The sequence below is a fragment of the Palaemon carinicauda genome, chromosome 36 (genome assembly GCF_036898095.1).
Source record: "Palaemon carinicauda isolate YSFRI2023 chromosome 36, ASM3689809v2, whole genome shotgun sequence".
NCBI lineage: Eukaryota > Metazoa > Arthropoda > Malacostraca > Decapoda > Palaemonidae > Palaemon > Palaemon carinicauda.
The window spans coordinates 73,216,103-73,226,662 of NC_090760.1; positions in this window are offsets into that span (position 1 = coordinate 73,216,103).

Genomic DNA, 10,560 nt, shown 5'->3' on the forward strand with positions numbered 1-10,560 from the left:
CATAACTGATTTAAGTTGATTCTTTCTATATTTGTAACTGATTAAAGTTGATTCTTTCAATATTACTGATTAAAGTTGATTCTTTCAATGTTTGTAAATGATTAAAGTTGATTCTTTCAATATTTTGTAAATGATTAAAGTTGATTCTTTCAATATTTGTAACTGATTAAAGTTGATTCTTTCAATATTTGTAACTGATTAAAGTTGATTCTTTCAATATTTGTAACTGATTAAAGTTGATTCTTTCAATATTTGTAACTGATTGAAGTTGATTCTTTCAATATTTGTAACTGATTGAAGTTGATTCTTTCAATATTTGTAAGTGGAGATACCTTAACGCGGGGAAAGGGTTTGTGTATCGCCATGATCAGCAAAGCTGTACTAGTCAGGGGCAACCCATACTAGGTTGGTTTGCTGTGAGCGAATGGACAAAAGTCTCACACCGTCACCAATCCACAATTGGCCAGCGTGGTGATGAAAAAGGGTCAAAACCCCGACATGACTAAACTAAACCAAGAGTAAGTACATGTCTGAGGCCTTTGTCCTGCAATAGACTAGAAACGTCTGCCATTGCTGTTGTATAGTATATCGTAATTTGATATTTAAAATTGTTTAATCAGAGGGTGGCTTCGGAAAAACAAGAGGATAGTCATTCTCATATTCAATTTTAAATTTCTTAACAGTATGTGAGCTTGGGATTTCAAAATATCCAATCTTTGGGTGGCTTTAATAAGACAAGAAAAAAAGCCACTGGCACATTCAGTTTTAAATTTTTTAAACTTTATGTGGGAATCTTTACTATACTCAATTTCTTTTACTGAGGCGCATTTGCACTGACTCGAAGGGGTGCCATTTTAGCTCGGAAAAGTTCCTGCTCTCTGATTGGTTAGAATTATCTTGTCCAACCAATCAGCGATCAGGAAACTTTTCCGAGCTAAAAGAGCACCGCTGCGAGTCGGTGTAAATCTGTCTCACTAAAAAGAATTGACTATAGTAACTTGTACGTCACGAGCAATTTCATTTCACAGAAATCGTAAGCAATAGTATAAGTTATTCAGTTATTATCTAATCATTATTATTTAATTGAAAATAAACAAGATATCATAATAGGCAAAGATTAACAAGACGGATAAGTACGTATTGAACAAAGCAGTAGTTTTTAAGAAAGTAAAGAAATACTTTGTTGACAAAAACACGAAAGACTTTCATGAGGGAAAGAGTTTATCAAAATATCAGGTATTTCCACAAAACTAATCCATAAATCAACTATTTCAATAAAATTTTTTTATAGTGTCTCTGTGTTTGCGGGCGTGGGCGTGGACTCGCACAGAAAGACCATAAACAAACCCTGGGGGAAGGAACACATGTCTACGGCCTTTGTTCTGCAGTGGACTAGTAACGCCTGATAATGATATATAACCACTGGTGGGGGTTATACAGGGTTGCCCACTATCACCACACCTCTTCAACCTATACTTGGAATGGGTAATGAGAATGGCACTTGGAGATTATGAGGGTGGCATAGATATAGGAGAGACAAAAATATCTAATATGAGGTATGCAGATGACATAGTGCTTTTAGCAGAAACTAAGGAGGAACTTCAGAGAGTGTTGAGAATGGTGGAGGAGCAGTGCAGTAGGCATGAATTAGTGATAAATAGAGAGAAAACCAAAGTATGAAAATTGGACGCCAGAGAGAGGTCTTAGAAATACAGCTATCAGAGGGAGAAGTGGAACAAGTCAATGAGTTTAAATATTTGGGAGTGTTTTTCACAGCAGATGGAAAGATGGAAAGACCAATTCAAGACCGAATCTCAAGTGGCCAGAAAGCATTTGGAAGTCTAAGAAGAATCTGAAAGATAGAAATATATCCATTAAGTTGAAAATTAGGCTATTAAGAGCAATAGTAATCCCCACAGTGATATACGGTGCTGAATGCTGGATACTGAAGAAGAGAGAGGAGAAAAAGTTATTAGCCTTTGAAATGAAATGTCTGAGAAGAATCTGTGGTGTAAGATGGGAGGACAGAATTACGAACGAGAGAGTGAGAGAAATGGCTGGTGTTGAGGACACAATTCTGATTAGAGTGGAAGATATTCAGAGGAGATGGTTTGGGCATGTACAGAGGATGGAACAGGACAGATGGCCAAAGATAGTGCTTCATGGTCAAGTGGCCGGAAATAGACCGAGAGGACGACCAAGAGATACATGGGTGAAAACCTTCAAGAAAGCAAATGGAGGCGAGACATTTCAGCAGCTGGCACAGATGGCATTGGATAGGAGTCTCTGGAGAGAATGGCGATATCAGATGCAGGACCCAACCCGGAGAATTCCGGACGGGATTTAGTGAGTGAGTGAGTGATATATATATATATATATATATGTGTGTGTGTGTGTGTGTGTATATATATACACATGTATATATGTAAATATATATGTATATATACATATATATATATATATATATATTTATATATGCTATATATATATATATATATATATATAATATTGTTGCATTATAAATGACAAGAAACCCCAGATTAATTTAACTAGTTTTTTCTTCATAATCGAGACCTATATGATACTAAATGTCCATGGATTGTGAAAAACGAAAATTAATATCACTATCAACAAGTGTCAGAATACTATTACAAAAAAAAAAAAAAAAAATTATCAAAAACTTTCAGAACACCATAGGTCTATCTGCTGAGTCATCAGCAGCCATTGCCTGTCTCTCCTCATTCCTAGCTTGGGTGGAGAGGGGCCTTGGGCGCTGATCATATGTAATATGGTTGGTCTCTAGGGCATTGTCCTGCTTGATAGGGCCATGCCACTGTCCCTTGTCTCTGCCATTCATGAATGGCCTTTACCTTAAACCTCTAAAACATAAATCTAATTTCAAAACGTTACTGTACATTGTTATAAAACGTAATTTTACTCGAAAATTATCCGTAATAATATACGGAATCTCAGCCGTATTTCAGTAAAATACAGGCGACCGTAATTTTTACCCTACTTTGTTATTATCTTTCACTGGTTGATGACCGTAATATCACTCCTTAACGACAATATATCCGTTTTTAAAACGGTAAATGCCTGGCAACATTTATTCTGGCATTTTTAACTTTTTTTTTTTTTTTGTAGCAAATCTTTAAGAATGTAACTGAATTTGAATGAAATAATATATAATAAACACAGAGGGAAAAAGTATAGTTATCTCACTTAACATGAAATATTCAATAAATTAACAGTTTTAAATTTAAGTAATAGATCCCAAATCGTCAGCTAAGCACAAAATACCAAAAGGTGAATCCCTTTAGCAGCTGCACAGTGCTGTTAAGAGAACACCACCTAAAATCAATACTGCTAGGAGCAGATGCACGCTGTAGGGAACTATGGAGTATGCAATGCCATAGGTAACTATGGAGTATGCAATGCTAAAGCTAACTATGGAGTATGAAATGCTAAAGGTAATTATGGAGTATGCAATGCCATAGGTAACTATGGAGTATGCAATGCTAAACGTAACTATGGAGTATGCAATGCTAAAGGTAACTTTGGAGTATGCAATGCTAAAGGTAACTGTGGAGTATGCAATGCCATAGGTAACTAGGGAGTGTGCAATGCCAGAGGTAACTATGGAGTGTGCAATGCCATAGGTAACTAAGGAGTATGCAATGCTAAAAGTAACTATGAAGTATGTAAATTCCGTAGTATGGAGCATACGATGTTTACAGCATCCTAATACGTGGGACGATTCGGTTTCGTGAAATATAGTTTATTTCATTTCATGAAATATGGAAGATTAATTGTTCTCTAATATGGAAAATACAGTACCCCCAATATATGGTGTTTACACACATCCTAAAACGTAGAAGATTCAGTTTCGTAAAATATAGTGATTTCCGTTTCATGAAATATGGAAGGTGAATACCTCTCTAATATGGAGTTTACTGTATTCTAAAATATGGAACACTTACGTACATAGCATCCTATAATATAGATTATACAATATCTTAATACAGGGAGGATTCGGTTTCATAAAATATGGAAGATACGTTGTTCTTTAATATGGAGTTGACTGTATCTTTAAATATGGAGTATAAAAAAATGCAGGGAATCTATAATATGGATTATGTAGACCTAGATCGATTCGGTTTCATAAAATATGAAGATACGTTGTTCTCTAATATGGAGTTCACTGTATCTTAAAATATGGAGCATAAAAAATGCAGAAGTCTATAATATGGATTATGTAGACCTAAAACCGATTCGGTTTCATAAAATATGGAAGATACAGTGCTCTCTAATATGGAGTTTACTGTATCTTAAAATATGGAGCATAAAAACATGCAGAAGTCTATAATATGGATTATGTAGTCCTAGACCGATTCGGTTTCATAAAATATGGAAGATTCGCTGTTCTCAAATATGGAGCATACGGTATCCTAATATAAGGAGCATAAAATTGAAAAGCCTCCTATAATATGAATTAGACATTGTCCTAAAATATACAGCATATAGTACTCTAAAACATGAAATTATTCCTAAAAAATACGCAATCAAAATATAGCGTATCCCATTTCATGAAATATGAAAGTTACATTATTCTCTCGTATAAAGTTTGCTGTATCTTAAAATAAGGAGCGTAAAAGAATACAGCATTCTATATTATGGATAATTCATTCTTAGAATATACAAAATATAAGAAAATTCCGTTTTCTATGAAATTCAGTGCCTGGTGAAAAAAACTAAAGATTATTAAAGGTTTAAAGGCCGCTCATGCATAGCAGAGGCAAGTGACATTCCCATATCAAGCAGAACAATACCCTAGAGACTGACTATATCATATATGTCCATCGCCCAAGCTCCCTCTCCAGCCAAGCTAGGACCAAGGAGGGCCAGGCAATGGCTGTTGATGATTCAGCAGATAGACCTATATGCTCCCCCAAACCCCATTCTTAGTTCAAAAGGATGGCGAGGTTGCAGCGACCAAAGCAACTAGCGACTTACAGCGGGACTCGAACCCCAGTCTGGCAATCATCGGCCACCACAACCCTATTGGACAAGATGAGGTGGGCGGGGGGAAAGAGAGAGAGAGAGAGAGAGAGATTCAGGGGTACAGTGGTCTTAGATGGAGTTAACAGGGGGAGGAGCAGAGGATGCTGCTCAAAGTATTCCATTGTCATGTAAAGGACGAAGTCACATTTTACTCTGAATGTCAAAAAAAAAGTCTCTCGTCTATTCATATTCAAATTTGGTTGTTTACTGCAGTGTTCTCAAAATTGAGTGTACGGTGATGAAAAAGGGGTAAATAATGAAAATAAATCTATTAATAAGACTAATAATGATTATTTCATTCATAGTAAGATATGAAAAATAATAGCCATGCAAATCCATATTGATATTTCTAGAAAAAAAATATATATTAAAATTCTACATTTTAATCAGCCAGGTTTTCAAAAGCATTTTCTGTACCATAAATATTCTAATATATATTTCTAAAAAAAATCAAAATATAGATTTACTTTCGTAATAAGAACAATATCAATAAAAAGTAATTAATAATGATTTAACAAATCATTAAGAGCATATTTGACTTATCCCATAACGATCTTTTATTTTTGCATGCTACATAAGGACCGTCAAATTTCTTGTACTTATATACGTTGTTAGATAGATAAATAAATAAAAATTGAAAGACGCAGCTATTGTTGGGGATGCTCCCAGCATATTCGTACATGGACACAAACAAACATACACACATTATATATATATATATATATATATATACGTGTATATGTATGTATATACATATTTATATATAGTAATATATATATATAAATATATGTGTGTGTATGTATATATATACTGTACATATATATTTATATATATAAAAATATATATATGTGTGAGTGTGTGTGTGTGCGCACGCAAGCGCACTTGTATATTTGCCCGCACGCGCGTGTATGTTTGTGTGTAAAAACTTACTCATGACGCAGTTTAAAAAAAAATGTATTTCCAAAAAGTTTATTTAAAAAAATATCGCCTAAATAAACTTTGCCATTAAAATTTCCAAGATATTAAATATAATAAAAATAAAGAATGGGAAAAATTTTCAAGAACAAAACCCCATATTGGAAAACATTCACCCGTGTTATTAAATTATTCATATCCGTCACCCAAGCGTAAAATTCTTTAGGCCTAAAAGTCCCAGCTAATAATACCTGGATAGACCTACGCATATATCTCCCTCACCGACCCATGAAAGAATACGTCATTGCTAATATTGAGTTAATTGCAACATTGCAAGTATTGTTTATATCTTTGTTTTCAATTTGTATTTCTTAGTAATGAAAAGGTTAATTTGATATCAAATATTGGTTTTATAGTCATATAAGGTCTATATCATTATTAGGTTTTATCAGAGATTTATCTATTTCCATAAATGTAGATGTATAATATATAATATATATATATATATATACTATATATATACATACATACATATACATTTGCATACATATATATATATATATATATGTGTGTGTGTGTGTGTGTAAATAATCACTACCAGCTGCTGCTAGTCCAATGAAGGACAAAAGCCTCAGATATGTCATTCCACCCCCATCAGTTTATGAGTTTATGTTCGTTCTATTACAGTCTATACCTGCAAATTTATATATATATATATATATATATATATATAAACACACACACACATATATATATATATAAAAACATATATATACATATATATATACATAAAATATAGTTCTATATACATATATGGATGGGTAAAACAATAAAAAGAAATTATTATCAGCTGATATCATTACGCAAAATATTGATAAAAGAATATAGTACAGGCAAGAGAAGGCACACTGTACATTAGCCTTATAATAACAGTGATTCTTTAATTATACTTAAATAAGGATAAGAAAACTATTTATATAGCTCGTCCCTTTTTTTGTGTTTGTTTGTGTGTAAAAGGACACAGCAAAATGTAATGTGAAAAGTCAGCGGGGGGGGGGGGGGATTTGAACATCGTGCATGGGCGCGAATAAATGCATTTCAGATCTGAAATTATGATAATTTTGCAGAGATCTGAAATTAGGATAATTTTGCAGAAATCTGAAATTAGGATTATGTGGCAGAGATCTGATATTAAGATAATTTGGCAGAAATCTGAAATTATGATAATTTTGCAGATATCTTAAATTTGGTATTTGGCAGAGATCTGAAATTATGATAATTTGCCAGAGATCTGAAATTATGATAATTTGCCAGAGATCTGAAATTATGGTAATTTTGCATATATCTGAAATTATGATAATTTTGCAGAGATCTGAAATTATGATAATTTTGCAAAAATCTGAAATTATGATAATTTTGCAGAGATCTGATATCATGATAATTTTGCAGAGATCTGATATGATAATTTTGCAGAGATCTGGAATTAGGATAATTTTGCAGAGATCTGAAATTATGATACTTTTGTTGAGATCTGAAATTATGATACTTTTGCTGAGATCTAAATTTATTAATTATGCAGAGATCTGAAATTATGATAAATTTGGCAGATATCTAAAAATTATGATAATTTTGCAGAGACCTGATATCATGATAATTTTGCAAAGATCTGAAATGGATGGTTTTGCAGCGAACTAAATTTATGATAATTTTGCAGATATCTGAAATTGTGATAATTTTACAGATATCTGAAATTGATGGTTTTGCAAAGATCTGAAATTATGATAATATTGCAGAGATCTGAAATTATGATAATTTTGCAGAGATCTGAAATTATGATAATTATGCATATATCTGAAATTATGATAATTTTGCAGCGATCCCGACATGCAAAAATTTCGAAATTTTTTAGAATATGGCAAAAATTCGGAACTTATTAACAGGAAATGTTAAGTATCGCAGCTCTTCTTTAATAAGCACCTGCGAAATATCTTGAAAGAGATTAATCGGTTTCGTTGAACAGCTGGAAAGAAGGAAGTAAAAACCAGACAAATTGAGGCTGGTTCTTCCTTACCAATCGGCAACAAAAAAAAAAGAAAAAAAAAAAAGGGAGTCACCAGCTTTGCCGAATAGGATTTAGTAGATCCCATCTATTAATTACCAGCAAGAAAGGGATTGTTACCAGAAGAGAGAGAGAGAGAGAGAGAGAGAGAGAGAGAGAGAGAGAATAAAATGGGTGAAAGAGATAAAAGCAAAAGGGGAGAAAGAGATAGAAGCAAAAGGGGCGAGAGATGTAGAGAGAAGAGAAAAGGCGTGTGAAAAGAGAGAGAGAGAGAGAGAGAGGAGAGAGAGAGAGAGAGAGAAAGAGAGAGAGAGAGAGAGAGAGAGAGAGAATAAAAAGGGGTGAAAGAGATAGCAGCAACAGGGGCGAGAGATGTAGAGAGAAGAGAAAAGGCGTATGAGCAAAAAAGAGAGAGAGAGAGAGAGAGAGAGAGAGAGAGAGAGAGGTAAAACGATAAAGTACAGCACGAGCATAAGTTTAAAACGGAGCACACCCCTTTGTCTTTTATTTCATTTGCCATAGGGGACTGAACATGAACCATTTCCTTCGTTAATAGGGTGAAGAGAGAGAGAGAGAGAGAGAGAGAGAGAGAGAGAGAGAGAATTGATGGTAAGAATAGAAAAAAACCACTAAATCTTATCTCATACTTCTGTGCTTTTTCTTCCATTTGCCTCTTTTAACGAAGAACGAGAAAAGGGTAAGAATTCTTACTTTATGGATTACTTTTATTCTTATTTCGGTTGTTGTAAGCAATTTAATGCTTAAACTCTTACGAAATATTTAGCTAAATGTGGGTTAGATTACTTATCATCATGATTTGAGAAGAGCACTCTATAATATTTAACAGTACTCCATCAAATGTAGGCCTTATTCAAACTGCAGAAAAACACACTCTCTCTCTCTCTCTCTCTCTCTCTCTCTCTCTCTCTCTCTCTCTCTCCTTTTTAAGAGTCCCAACAATCCAGTCTAATATCTAATAACATCAAAAAACGAAAGAAAAGACACCCTCGACTTATATTCTTATCCTTATGAGATCTGACTCCAATATCTGCAGTACTTGGAAAATGTCAGAGATCATATTCGAAAAATAATCTCATAAAAGAGAACAAAGGATCACAATAACTCATATCTGGGATTTATATCTAGATTTGACCTGGTGTATAGAGATAGGATAGGATATTTTGTAAGAAATAGGTTTGATTACGCTGTTTTACAGAGAGGGGGGATGGGTGGAGAGGGGCCTTGGTCACTGCTCATATATATATATATATATATATAAACACATTTATATATATATATATATATATATATAAACACACATTTATATATGGTCAGTTTCAAAAGTTTTTTCTTGTCCCTTGCACCTTCCACTCATGATTGACCTTTTAAGTTTAAAAACCTGCTTAGCATACCCCTGGCCTAAGCTATTCTTGTTGAGTCACCTTTAAACCTTGAAACAGTTTTAGCCTGCCATATCCTAGCCTAACCTCGTTAGGCACACTTAAAATCTTGAACCTTAAACAGACTTAGCTCAAACGTAATCTATTCTAGTCGAGCAACCTTCAAACCTTAATGCAGGCTCAGTCTGCCCTAACCTAACCTATACTTGTTGAGTGACCTTCAAACCTTAAACTTAAAATAGGCTTATCCTGCCCTAACCTAACTTATATATGTTGATTGACATTCATCCCTTAAACCTTAAAACAGGATTAGCCTGCCCTAACCTAACCTAAACTTGCTGAGTGACCTTCAAGCCTTAAACTTTAAAACAGGCTTAGCCTGCCCTGACCTAACCTAAACTTGTTGAGTGACCTTCAAGCCTTAAACCTTAAAACAGGCTTAGCCTGCCCTAACCTAACCTAAACTTGTTGAGTGACCTTCAAGCCTTAAACTTTAAAACAGGCTTAGCCTGCCCTAACCTAACCTATACTTGTTGAGTGACCTTCAAGCCTTAAACCTTAAAAGAGGCTTAGCCTGCCCTAACCTAACCTAAACTTGTTGAGTGACCTTCAAGCCTTAAACCTTAAAAGAGGCTTAGCCTGCCCTAACCTAACCTATACTTGTTGAGTGACCTTCAAGCCTTAAACTTTAAAACAGGCTTAGCCTGCCCTAACCTAACCACTTGTTGAGTGACCTTCAAGCCTTAAACCTTAAAAGAGGCTTAGCCTGCCCTAACCTAACCTATACTTGTTGAGTGACCTTCAAGCCTTAAACCTTAAAAGAGGCTTAGCCTGCCCTAACCTAACCTATACTTGTTGAGTGACCTTCAAGCCTTAAACTTTAAAACAGGCTTAGCCTGCCCTAACCTAACCTATACTTGTTGAGTGACCTTCAAGCCTTAAACCTTAAAAGAGGCTTAGCCTGCCCTAACCTAACCTATACTTGTTGAGTGACCTTCAAGCCTTAAACTTTAAAACAGGCTTAGCCTGCCCTAACCTAACCTATACTTGTTGAGTGACCTTCAAGCCTTAAACCTTAAAAGAGGCTTAGCCTGCCCTAACCTAACCTATACTTGTTCACTGACC